Consider the following 13,977-nt stretch of genomic DNA (forward strand, 5'->3'; position numbering starts at 1 on the left):
GTAGGTTGGCTTTGGCTGGACACCAGGTGCCCACCAAAGTCACTCTGTCCCTCCCCTCCTCAATTGGACAGGGGAGAGAAAATATAATGAAATGCTTGTGGGGTGAGATAAAGATAGCGACAGATCACTCTCCAGTTACTGTCATGGGTAAAACAGACTTGACTTGGGGAAATTGGTTTCATTCATTACCAATCAAACCAGAGTAGGATAATGAGGTAAAGCAAAATCTTAAAAATAACTCCCCCACCTTCTTCCTGGGCTTAACTTTATTCCTGATTTTTTACCTCCTCTTCCTGGCAGTGCAGTACGACAGGAACGGGGGTTATGGTCTCTGCTGGTGCATCTTCCTCAGGTGAGGGACTCTTTCCCGTGCTTTAGTTTGGGGTCTCTCCCATGGGAGACCTCCTCGTACTTCTCCAATATAGGTCTTTCCCACAGGCTGCAGTTCTTCACGAACTGCTCCAACATGGGTCCCTTCCATGGGCTGCAGTCCTTCAGGAATGTGCACTGCTTCTGCCTGGGTCCCCCAAGGGGTCAAAATGCTGCCAGCAAACCTGCTCCTGTGTGGGCTTCTGTCTTCATGGGTCCTGACAGGAGCCTGCTCCAGCACAGGCTTCCCACAAGGTCACAGCTTCCTTCAGGCATCCACCTGCTTAGCTGTAGGATCCTCATTGGGCTGCAGGTGGATCTCTGCTCCACCATGGACCTCCATGGGCTGCAGGGGCACAGCTGCCTCACTAGGAGCTGCAGGGGAATCTCTGCTCCGGTACCTGGAGCGCCTCCTCTTTCTCCTTCTTCACTGACCTTCATGTCTACAGAACTGCTTCTCTCACATACTCCTCTCTCTGGCTGCAATTGCTGTTGTGCAGTAACATTTTTACCTTCCTGAATCTGTTGTCCCAGAGGCACCACTATCATTGCTGATGGCCTTGGCCTTGGCTGGTGGTGGGTCTGTCCTGGAGCCGGTTGGCACCGCCTCTCTTGGATAGTTTTCTGGCAGCTTCTCACAGAAGCTGCACCTGTAGCCCCTGCCACTACTAGAACCTTGCCATGGAAATCAAATAGAGCAGAAACAAGTCCTCAATTTGATTCTTGAAATCTGCTGCAAAAGTTTATCAGTGCTTTTTATCCCACTGTCCTTTTTGTAACATCTTTTTTTGTTTCAAAAATTTTAGTGATGAACTTTTTTGTGGAATTCAGCTTTTAAGACCAGGCACTGGAAAGGAAGATTTTCCTTCCGACTCGGTATTCTGAGGAGCAGTATAAGCCAACCATGGGGATGGCATGGCTTGCCTCCTACAGCTGAAATTTAGTAGTAGATTTAGGGCCATATTATATGTTTAAATATATAAGCATATAATTAAATAAATTAACCCCCCAAACACATATATATACATATATATATATATATATATATATAAACTTACAAAACTAAAGTACATACATGTACCAAGTTTGAATTTCAGAAATAAAATTATTATTCTTCAATTTGTCTGCATTTTTGTGTATATAGAAGCCTAGGCTAGTCCCAAACACAGTTGCAAAGGAAACATAATAATCTCTGTTTCATTGGATAATAGCCCTCTCAGATTAAATTCCTAGCATTCTGTTGCTACTGTAGAGATGCAGACCTTACTTAAGTAATAAAATTCCATGACATTTTACTAGATCTACTTTCTAAAGAGTAGTAGAACCTATTTCTTTAATATGTCATGAAGTTCCGTGCTAGTTGTGTTGGCTTAAAAAATAACCATGATTTTAATAAATTTGTGATTAGTTGATTTACTCTTTAATTTTTATTCTGTGAAAACCTCTTAAGAAACACATACAAGATCTTAAGCAAACACTTCCAAAACAGCAGACAGAAAATCTTGATTCTTTATTGTTGTTATTCTGTGTGTTTAGAAAAGCATGAGAATAAGACAATTATACATCTACTACCAGCAGAAACTGAAACAGCGAGTGTGTTTAAAATAGTTAAAAAAATCGATGTTGATTATATCTCTTTCTTATAGGCTAAGTGAAATTAGCTGTACAAAATTGGTGTTTTAAAGCTATTGAGCAAGAAACAAAATTAACATCAACAGCAGGTGGCAGTGCTAGCAAGAGCAGTGGTTCTGATGTGAGTTGTCGGCTGGTGGTTTGTGTAGTTTCAGCTCTTCCGCAAAAGGTGAGGTAAAATCAGCGATGGCTTGTGATTGTGGGGTGAATAGTAATGAGATATTGGCCAAATTGAAAGAAACCTCTTGTTTCAAGAGGTTTCTCCTGCTGAAAATGTGAAGTAGAAGGTTTTGTGAAGTTATTTTCATTAGGAGGGTTGTACTTTGTTATATAAGATAGCAAGCTTATTCTGTGCTTTATTTTAGATGGAATTGTAAATGATTGTATAAAGTTTGTATAAGAATAAATACAGAAAAAGAACAAAAGTAAAAACCGATAAAGTAAGCATGATTATAAAATTTCAGACATCATAGTCCATGGTAGTTCTGGTACCATTATCACAGATTTGTTATATCTTTGCTAATTCAAAGCTCTTTGTCAAAGATCATGAATCTGTTGATGTTTTAGAGAGCATTTTAAAAAGCATTACTGAAGCAGTTTATGTTAAAGACCATGTTTTGGCATCTTCTCATATTGTTGTGCTAAATTACATTTATACATTTCATTACAGAACAAATTGCTAAGCATATTAATTTTTTTCTTAATTGACCTTAGTGCAATTTACTGCTATTTATGACAGCTTAAACTTCTGCCAAGGTTTTAGTATCTTGTAAGGAGATAATGTAGAGATGACATTGCTGAGGTTCAGTGTGCTTGTGTTTATTCTGTTGTTAAAGAAAAGGTTTTAAGCCTAAAAATCATTCCAGCAGTAGAGAGTGCCAGGATCCTGTGTGCAAAGAGGACAAGACCAGCTCCCACTGATGACTGACCCCTGGAACACCCCTCAAGCATTGTTGTGAGGTTCAAGTAGAAGCTTGCTGTATGTTGGTGAAGTTCACCCACTGTGCTTCTTAGAAGAGAAAATTAGTGAAATTGGTAAAAAAAAATCAAAGGTAAGATGAAAGGAGCTTAAAATGTTATCTTCAGAAGTCACAGGACATTTTGTGGCACCGGTGGAGTCTTGTGTATGTTAACAAGCCTTTTTGGGTGTAGTATGGTAAGGAGAATTAAGCCATGTTGTTTCTGGTATGTCTTATCATGACTTTACAACACTCTCAGCTCTGTGGACCACTGTCTGCCTTAATTACACCTTATCTAGTAAGATGAAGAGGGTTGAAAAATTTCAGAAGAAAGATGTAATACAAGAGCATTGTGTCTAAAAGTGGTCTTCCAACGTTATCATAAGGTGTCAGTTGATCCTTAATATTCTGCTTTCAATTCATATTGTCAAACTTTTCAGTAGATGGCAGATTAATATGGTTAACTAGAAGTTTAAGGGGCTATAATGGTTGCATAATTTAGAAAAGAATTTAAAGATGTTAATGAAGTGTCTTACAGATGGTCAGGTTTTCACTAAAACTTTACCCACAGAAATCTAGGACTTTATCAACTCTGGCCTTTACTAATCTATGTATTAAAGCACAGTTCTTTTCAAATCAGTGTAATGAATTATTTGTGCTCATTTAAAGCAGGACTGGTTTCTTTGGATTTTTTGTATTGAATTTGCATTGCATGTAGAGCATCTTTTGCATATAATTAAATCTATATTTGTTGGCTGCTTCACTGAGTTGAAACTGAGTTTAAAAGGCAGAAATACAAGATAAAAGTATACAAATCTGTTACTTTTTTTTTTTTTAAGAGATAGAGATACTCTTTTCACACATAGCAAGTGAGAAAGCAGGGGATGCTGTGTTTTGATTCAGGCTATTTCAGTTGTTTTAACTAAATATCTGAAAAAAATTATTTTGGCTTTAAGGAATTTCAGAGTTTCCACAGAAATACTAAACTTGCTTTTACCGATTTCTTTAGTGGTGTTTTTGACCAGGCAAATAGTGTGCCTGTATGGCCTGCTAGGTATCCTCAAGCTTTTAAAATAGCTGTCTCTTTAGTAAACTTTTAATTGCAGCATCAAAACCCACTTGAGAGCTAGATTAAACTACCTGGTTATAAGCATGGCTCCAGTTAGACTGCTGGTGCCTGAACTAGTTTATGTGGAACTGGCAGTGTAACCTACCAGTGAGATACCACTATGCTATTCGTGTTGCACTGTGCATTTGAAGTGATGTTTGGGATCTGTGAAAGATTTGAACGTTAGTACTTATTTATGTCAAAGGAATCCAAGCAACAAATAGTATATATGAATCACTGATGAAAAAAAAAAGGTTAATCGTGTGATTTTGTCTGAGTGCAGACAAATTAGGGGAGGTGTTACAAGCATGAATAAGACAAGTCAGGGGAGGTGTTACAAACATGAGTAATTGTTCGCCATTGCAGACCAGCAGCACGGACTGAGAGCCTCGGTCACTAGATGGTTCTCATGAGACACGAGAGAGTACAAGCCAGCAGATCACTCAGATTTCTGAAAAGCTTAAAGCAAACAAAAATACCATCTCCCAGAGAAAAGGATTTTGTGTTTAAACAAATAAACTTTTCACTGTATGTGCTAGTTCAATTTTATGACACAACATGATTGTTTGCAATACAGAAGCTAGGAAGTGTGTATTTGTCTGGTTTTATTTATGTGTAAGGTAGTGACACCAAGAGCACCTGTGTATGCACAGTACAGAAAATCTAGTGCTTTTCTCATGCTAAAAAGCAAGCAAAATATGCTGAAAGAGAGCAAAGCAATTTGTTTGGTTTTTACCTCTCTGTATGCGCGTATGTATGATATGCATTTGCTCTGGGTACATGTATTAGTTCTAAATAGTTCTAAATTTGTCATCTGAATTTTAAAATCACTGTCTCGAACATGTACAGAATCTGTGCAGTACCTGATCTTGAGTGTGATCTTTCTTTGCAAATACAAAATTATGTTGTTTTTGAAATATTAGTTCAGATGATTTGTTTAATTGAAATTTGACACAAAACAGCACTTGCCAGGGACAGCTCTTCCTTTTCAATACTATGGAGAGCCAAAAGATGGAGGAGAAAATTGTCAGGATAAATCCAAGTTAAAGTACTCTGTGAGTATTCACATAATCTCATGTTAGACTTAAAAACCATGAAGATATTTAAGGTATTTTAGGTATTTGCACTGATTACAAGAAAACTGCGAAAGAAGTTCCAAAGGAGGTGAGGTGTTTGGTAAAAAAAACCAAACGCAAACAACCCCCCAAAACCCACCATAAACATTCATTACTAAATGTTTACAAAACATGTTTATTTTACAGCAGAGAAGGCGCTTAGATGGATAATAGTCATTGGAACTAGAAAGCTAGATATGAAAGGATAAAAATTTTGCTCATCAGCCTAAGAGCTTTTATACTAAATTTTTCTAAGTTTAAAAATGATATAGCACCCATAAGAGAGGAGATACTGTAGTTTATCTTTAGGACCATAATATGTACAATTGAAAATGATAATTTTCAGGAGCATAAAGTGATTATGCTGTAATGTTGAAACAATAGCTGTAACAGTATTAGTACATGTGATGTTTGCTAAAACATTTTTTGAACCATATGCTATGAGGCCAGTTAATTCTGTCCTTGTTACCAAAATCTTGCTCATTGTTGTTTAACAGTAGTCAGTGTAGCATATCTGTTTAACAGTGACCTATCTGTAAATTATCAAGGACCTGTAAGAAAAAATGTTACTTGTAGAAGCCCAGGATCAGGCCCCTTTCAGTAAACTCTATGCTGCTTGAGTCAGTATACATTAGTTTTACTAGTTATCCATTTGAACTATAAAGACAATGTTGTAATCAATTATTATGGGAAAACAGATTTATTAAAAACAAAGAATGGAGTTCATTCTATTTTTGGAAACAGTTCAAGTGCTGCATGCTGCTGAATGAAGTACATTCATAGAAACAACTGCATGCAATTCTGTCTGAAAAACTGGTAATAGCATAAAGAAGACATCTTGGTTTTGTCAAAGTCAGCAAGTCAGCCATGTGTACATCTATCTGTCAACTGATTTTAAGTACACAGACCTCTAAAACGAGGCCTTTATATCCTGTTAATATAATTTAAAAGCATAACATGGCCACTTACAGCTTTAGTAGGGGTTAGTCAGATACTAACTTCTCTTTGGTTGGTGTGATGGTTTACAGAAATTACAGGAGCTCTACCATCTCAGAGAATATCGGTCTGACACAGGCACAGTGCAGAGCAGCTGCAAACTTTTCCGTGTATATCCCGTGTAGGTATCCCTTAACCTTCTGTAAGACATCTACCAGTCTCTGTGTCTTAGGGTAAGGATGTGTTTGCTCTGAATATTTTTATCTAATTAGGATCATTAATTTGAATTTTGTTTTCATTGCTTCCGTCTCATCCAGAATCTTGAATTTGCTTACAAATCCTTTTTAAGGTATACTCATGGTTTTCTTGGTTTTGGGGGGGGGTTTGTTTGGTTTTGGTTTTGAATTTTTGTTTGGTTTTTATGTTGGTTTGTTTTGTTTGTTTTTCTCCTTCATATGGTTAAGAGTAGTCCTTAGCTGGTAAGTCTTGATCCTTTTTTGCTCCTCTTTTGTAATTTCCAGACTTCCTCATTGTCATTACTTTGTATTCTGGTTACATCAGGAAATCCAGAGAAAATCATGTTCAGTATTGTGCAAACTACGTTAAAATTGTGCTAGGCTAAGGGATATTGCAGTGTGACTGCAGAAGATGGATAGGACTTCGAGATTCCAGGTGTCTAAGAGAGGTGTTTATTGATTATGGGTATCTTTTTAATTTAGAGATGGCACGAGTGACCTTGATTACAGCAGAATTCTCTTGAAACCACATACTTCCTGCACAATAATAGCCTTGTGACAATCTATTTAAAATTCATATCAATGTGTTGAGCTGCTGTGTGGCATGAAATAAAAGATAGATGAAATCCCTGAGAAAATAGGGTAGAATGCATTTAATAAAAGGTTTGTTTTGCATTGACAGTAAAGCCAAGAAAGGGTTTAAATAGAGAAAAATATGTTTCTGTTTGTTAGTTTGGTTTGGGTTTTTTGTTTGTTTGGTTTTTTTGTTTGTTTGTTGTTTGGGGTTTTGTTTGTTTGTTTGTTGTTTGGGGTTTTTTTGGGTTTTTTTGCCACTAGAGGGTGCACAATGCACAGGAATAGGAAAAAACTGAGCAAAATCCTTTACTACTTGCGCCAGAGCCCAGAAAAACATGTCTGAGGAACCATCTGTGTTTAGAATTTCAGGAAGCATTCAGAAGTTCCCAGACCATTTCTCTTGAGTGTCTGACTCTGCAGTGTCTGTGCTCAGGACAGATCTAATGATAATCTTTCTTTACCCAACTCATCTAAAAAACAGATCGTCACTGTTTATTTTTGTAAAACAGTGCTGAAGAGTTTTAAGATATGCTTAAAACTCTTCTTTAAGAGCACTAGAAGAAGAATTTAATTTACTATTATAGTTTTAAGTATTATCACCTTTTGTGCTCTGAACTCTACTTACATGAAATACAACTAATCCCTGAATGGAGTTTACCTGTAAAGTTTCTATAAGAATCTCACTTTTACCTACTTATTGGAGCTCAGGTGTTGCATATCTGTAGGGAGCATTGGTAGAATGAAAAATTTAAGTGCAATAGTAGCTGATACATTGGTTTATGGACCATAAAATGCTCTTTTCTTTTTTTTTTTTTTTAATTACTGAGTAATTTGAATTATTGAATGGAGTTGTTTTGATCTCTTGGGTTTGATCCTGATTCCTGTATTGTGTCGAAGTACATGTTGTGTGGTTTTGCTCTTTCAATGGTGTTGCTTTTCTGAATTTAATTTGGGTTCCAGAAACACATTAAATAAGACATTAGGACCAAAGTAATCTAAAATATTAACAAATTTTTTTTTTGTCTTTACACTGGTTGATGTAAGGCAGTTCAGGCACCCTTTAATATTTGATTTTCCACTTTTCAACTAATTAAAGAGTCTCTGGTGGCAGCAAGAGATATGCCGAGAACCAACTGGAAGATATGTGAAATGTATGGCTACATGGAATGCTCATTTTCTTCTGGTATTCTTCAGAGACCAATGTCTTTGGTCTGGGGACGTCAGCTGTAGAGTATCTCCTGCATCATAACAGTAGTATCAGGACTGGTAGCAATAACTAGCTGGGGACTGAGATAGTCTTTATGCACTGTTCTTCAGTGTTGTCAGGAAGGATAGTTGTGAGGGAACTGTGGTCAGATGGGTTGTGCACACACAAGTTATATTTGTATCTTCCGCTTTGCTGTCTCGGTCCAAGGGCAGGTCTGCTTTCTCCCTGTGTCTTGGCACCTTTGTTTTCCTGGAGCCAGCTATCAGGGCTGCCTGATGGTAGTGCCTTTTATAAAAAGAAGGAAGCACAATTAAAACAAAAGTAAAAAAAAGAGTACTCTGACTAAACTGTGTTATACAGTTTGATTATTTCAGTAAAGGTAAAGGTTATTCCTTTCCTTCCCACTCCATCTTCTGTGTAGTCAAATTCCAGACCATCTGGTACTATGAATATCTCTACTGTTAAACTTCACAGAGATCCCTGAGCAGCAGAGAAGAGTTAAGTGGTCATGGAATTGGTCCACATCCTTACCACTTTGCTTAAAGGCTTACTGTACCTAACACATCTTTATGCAGTGTGTAAATTCTGAGCTAAAGCACCTCTTCCAGGGCTAAAAGAGCAATTAATTTTCATAAAGCACTGGTTCTGCAACCATTCTTTGGAGACTGCCAGCTCCTGTTAACCAATGCCACATGTAGCGGGTTTCTTGATATGGAATAGATCTCTGAGCACACCACATTTGTTTCATATAAAACTTTAGGACATAATTGCATGTGGCTTTCATCACTATCATCTTATGATGCATTTTAATTTGTCTTATGAAGTTGAAAGGCTCTGTTTGCCGTTACCAATAATCTTGAATCATTCAGGCCACTTGTTTTAGGTTGTTTGAAATACTTTATAAGCAGCTGCAGGTACCAACCATATCTCTGGAAGAAAAAAAAATCAAAACAATATTAAGTCCATTAAAGACTGTTAATGATACGCACCATTTTATCATGAGAATAAAGCAAAGGGAAGGAATAGAGACAGGGAAGATGAAAGCAGGAGACACATTTTCAGCACATTAGAAAAAAATGATTGAAGAAGATTCAAGAAAATTCTTCACTGCTGTGGTTCCCATCCTATTTGGAGGATGGAGGGAGAAAGTATTTCTTGTTCCCTTCTGAAAAGAGACAGAGGTTGTCCTTTTGCAGATTTTCTGCCTTTTTTTTTTCTAATGTCAAGATTTGTATTTAAGTGTTTTAGGAGTCACAAAGTAGCAGGAAAATAGAGAAAAAGCTGCCAAAAATATAATTTAGGAGAAAGGAGAGGGGGAAGCAAATGCCTATATATATGTACGCTTATTTTTTCCCCATTCCATCTTTCTTCTGCGTGCACCTGCTTCACAGTGTTTGTCTTTTGCTTAGTTCGGCTTGATGATTCATGATCACCCTGCATGCTGTTTTTCAACATCTTAGTACGTGGCTCACACACTGACAGCACTTTGGAAGACTGTTCCTGGAAATGAGTCAGACATCAGAATTAGAGAGGTCATTCTTTTGATCATAGTGTTGTGTGGCTGTTGGAGCTGAAAGGGTACAGGGGTGAGTCCTTTTTTCAGGGAATGAACTGTGCTGTGATTATAGAACTGATTAAGCTTCAGTGACCTCTCAACTGTCTTTCTAGGGAGCCATGGTCTGGCATTCCTAAATAATGTGAGATCTAAATGGCATACAATTCTCAAAACCTGAAAAGCCACAGTAACTACAATATCTAAATTAAATGTGGTAAGCCATACAAATGTGTACCATCTATTCTATGCAGTTTCTCCATACACTTCCAAATCAGAGAGTTAAGAAAAGAAAGCATCTGCAGACAATGAAAGGAGGGGTTCATGTGGCTTCATGTTGTCCATCAACACTGTTCTTTGTTAGAGTAGTTCAAAATGCAGCATGAGTAAAGGTGTCATACACTTTTTTCCCGTGTGCTTTGCCTCTCAGGAAGCATAGCACATAGTTTAGCCAAAGGGTTCAGTTTGTACCAAATGTATAACCTGTACTTCCCCCCCCCCACCTTTGTAAGAAAAGATTAAATGTTTCAGGTTTGTGTCCAGTCTAGGCATGGAACAAAACTGAAAGTAGTTTTAAACTAGGCTTGAATCCTTCAGGATAGTCTGTAATTTAAAATGACTAATGCCTGCTTTGCAACTACAGTGATGCTTCAAAGTGTTTGCAGGATGACCGAGAATTATAAACTGTGATTCTGGATTTTTAAGAAATGTCATATTTTTGATACATTGCTAGTAGTTTGACAGGCAGTTCTTTCCCTGAACGGGATAGCTTTTTGACCATATTTCTTGAGATGTGTTGGGATTTTACCTCATGCAGATCAGGATGTTTCAAGAATGTCATCTGTTGCACTCCTATATTTTCTGTAGTTGTTTCTATAATTAGCTGTGTGAAACGTATGCTTAATGAACCTGTTTTTTTGAAGTGCATGCTAGAAGGATGTGGCTTATCATGTCTTTTATAAGCATAGAGATACTGCCATGTGCTTCAATTTAAGTGAACATTTGCAAGTTGATGGTGTAACAGTTAAATTACTAGTGCGATAATTGCACTAAGGGGTCCCAAAATGTAATACTGACAAATGCTATGGCTAAATCATTTTGCTAACGTGAGAAGGACATCTGGCCAAGCAGGCACAGTCTATATTAATTCCAGATTTTCATTTTTTTAAGTCTATGCCTTCTGCAGAGAACCACATGTGTTTCTTGACCCCTTCTACATAAACATATGTGTTCTCTGAAGTCATTTAATGTCTGATTCTGTAAGATCCCAGATAATCTACAACTAGATAATAGAAACTGCAGAGCACATGGTAGAAAAAGACCCAAAATATTATTTTATTGAGACCTTTTAGTCAGCTATTGCATTTCACATCAGAGGATAAGGTATTTTGCTGGTGGCTGAAATGAAATCTATATAACCTTTGTCAAATTATTGCAGTGTTGTTAGAATTAATTAGCTGACAATTTTTAACTTTTTGAAATCCTTAGGTTAGATGCTGTAGCAGTGAAATAAATGCTTTATGCTTGCAAGAAATTTTGGTCATGGTAAATTAATAAAAGATTGTGGTGAATCATTATGTAGAAAATCTATAAAAATCATGATTAAAATAGAGGTATCAACAGGTATAAAATAACATAATAACCTAAGATTACTATGAAGATGTAGTATTTTAGGTCCTTGACATGTCAACACATTTTAAAAGTTTACATGGGGGGAAAAAAATGTATCCTATTTTTTGCTGAACACAGCTGTTATCCATCTTATTTGAAAATGTGAATATTGCAAAATTTATTATAACTGGATCATTCCTATGACTGCTGATATTATTTTTATTAAGAATGCATATGGCCAGAGCATGTAAATTGCCTTATGATTAATGAGAAGAGGCAGATTAATATTTTTGACTTGTAGCTACCTTCACTAAACCTGATTTTGCATTAAAGTACCCATTGCCAACTTGTTACAGGACAATTTAATGTAATACTATTATAAACGAGCTAAATGAGCACTGTGTTAGAAATGGAACCTGTAACAGAGCCAATCTTTCCTCCTACCTACTCTATCATGCTTTTCAGAGGGAGACTGCCTATTGCAGGCAGAGTCTTCATAGCCTCACTGAAAATATGTTACAGTCTCGTCTCCAGTGTGAGATTGGAGTTAGACTTATGAGAACAGGCTTTATTGTTCAGACTTGCCTCCAGAAAGAAAAGGTGCTCATAATCATTTATCTTTTCTCTTTCCAGAAGAAAACCTGTAAAGTTCCCATGCTGTGACTGTGACACACTCCTTACACCTCACCTCCTAATTCTCTGACACAGAGATTGACTGGAACACATTCCCAGCACAGCTCTACAATATGTCTCTGGCTTTCAACTCTCTCTGAAGAGAATGTACCAGGTTACTGCACTGGCAGCCAGGTCTGTATGTCTTAGAGAGAAATCCAGGCTCAGAGAAGGTTGACTGAAGGTATGTTTGCAAGGCACCAGGCTGGCAGGATAGTTGTATCCATCAGTTGCCCTGTCTAACCTGAAGGCATACCCATCATATGAGTACACATATATACACATATGTCTTGTGGCTGTGAAAAACCACATGCCTTTCCTGCAGCTTTGCAGATTGCATTCTTGTACATCAGTATTCAGGTAAGTTGGAAAGCTTTCGCAAGCGGGAAGTGGAACTCAAAAGAGAGTAAGTCAATCTCTTGAAAAGGGCTTTAAAGCATACTTTGTTTTTTAGGAGTTTTTTATTCTTTGGAACAAAAAGTGTGCTGAATTGTTGTCAGGCATATATGGGTATAATTTGTGAGTACAAAGAAATGCAAGCAAGTTTGTTGACTTATTGCTGTAGTGAGACAAGTAATAATTTTAATTAGATTGTAATGAAAATTGTTGTGTCATGTTCCCCCCCCTCCCCTAGCGAATTCATTATCTGATTAGTCAAAAGGGATAAATAATTCCTTTACATTTGCATTCCTTTTTGTCAAGCAGTATGGATTTTTCCTTCATATATACAGAGAAATGAAACTGGCTAATAATGAAATCATTGAGCATCCTTAACTATAAAAAGAACCTTTTAAATCCAGAACTAGAGGAGGGTTCTGCACACAAAGCATTCTGCACACAAAACAATCTGAACTTCCTATCAGAGTAACAGAAATGGGGTGGTCCAAACACACCTCATTGGTTCCTTCCCATTTCTGATGGCCTTGAAGCAGGCTTATGCTCCTTGATACTGGCTTTCCTATGCTTATTTTTGTCTATAGAGGCCTTTTTCTATCCAGGAGAAGGAAGTGGTGTGTATTTGCTTCTATATATACACCCATTCCATCTTGCAGGGTGGGTGATGTGTCAGTATCCCATGGGAGGAGAGGCGGGATTCAGAAGATCTGTACAAGAACGTTTTTTATACACTCTAGAATGCATTTGACCTGATACTTTAAGTATTTAATCTACAGAGAATTTTGTGTCTATAAGCTTTGTCTCCTCCCTTTCTGAAGAGAGTTCTAGAAGACAAAACTGGAAATTGAAAAGGAAATCAGTTGCCCCATACTCACTGGTCCTTTCATGCTTTTTTATTATTTTTTATTATTATGTATTGGCCAAGTATTTAAGCACATCTTTAGTCCAAGCCAATTCGGAGGGTGTTCGTACAAGGCCACCCCAAAGCAAGTAATCTCTGATTTGTAGTAAAACCAGGTTATGACTGATAGTTTTAAATACAGTGAAGATCTTGGAGGAGGCAAAACACTTGACTTGATGTTCAGCTTGAGAAGACTTGCTTGTGGCTTGAACTAAGATCAAGAAGAAGCAGCAGATGTTGGAGGGGCGATTACCATTATAATAGAATCATTCAGGCAATCCTATTTAATTTGATTTATTTTGTTTTCTGTTATACTCTCAGATACCTTTCAGACATATGATTCATTTTGTTTGGAGTCTAATCCGTACTTCATTAAATCTAATCCACTTGTATTTGAATAGTTCTGGAAATTTTTTTGCATTGATATATGTCATTGGGATGTAAGAAACTTCAAAAAACTCTTGTCATCAAGCACAGACCTTTGTTATTACAGTTGAGCACATCTTATAATCCTGTTCATCAGCTTATCCAACTGTAATTTAAAAACAAACTTATTTGTTCTCCTGCATCTGTAGGGTCTAAATTTGACTCTTCTGAAGGTCAGAGGGTATGAACTGGAGAATCTGTCCTTTTACCTGATGTGAAACTAGTGCTAAACTTAATATCACTCTTAGAATATATATTTTTCCACAGATAGATAAATAAGA

At 37.1% G+C, this 13,977-nt stretch overlaps 1 long non-coding RNA gene across 2 annotated transcripts; it reads left to right on the forward strand.

Moving 5' to 3' along the window:
• Positions 1 to 2,021: 2,021 nt before the first annotated feature.
• On the forward strand, positions 2,022 to 13,031 carry LOC115307825. 2 transcript variants are annotated; one of them, XR_003916189.1, is made up of 3 exons: positions 2,022 to 2,170; positions 2,868 to 3,053; positions 11,935 to 13,031. It is a non-coding gene; the product is annotated as an uncharacterized LOC115307825 (long non-coding RNA). The 2 variants fall into 2 exon arrangements; XR_003916190.1 differs by having other exon boundaries at positions 2,871 to 3,053.
• Positions 13,032 to 13,977: the final 946 nt, after the last annotated feature.

The sequence above is a fragment of the Manacus vitellinus genome, unplaced genomic scaffold, assembly GCF_001715985.3.
Source record: "Manacus vitellinus isolate BGI_N305 unplaced genomic scaffold, ASM171598v3 scaffold_101_pilon, whole genome shotgun sequence".
NCBI classification, from domain to species: Eukaryota; Metazoa; Chordata; class Aves; order Passeriformes; family Pipridae; genus Manacus; species Manacus vitellinus.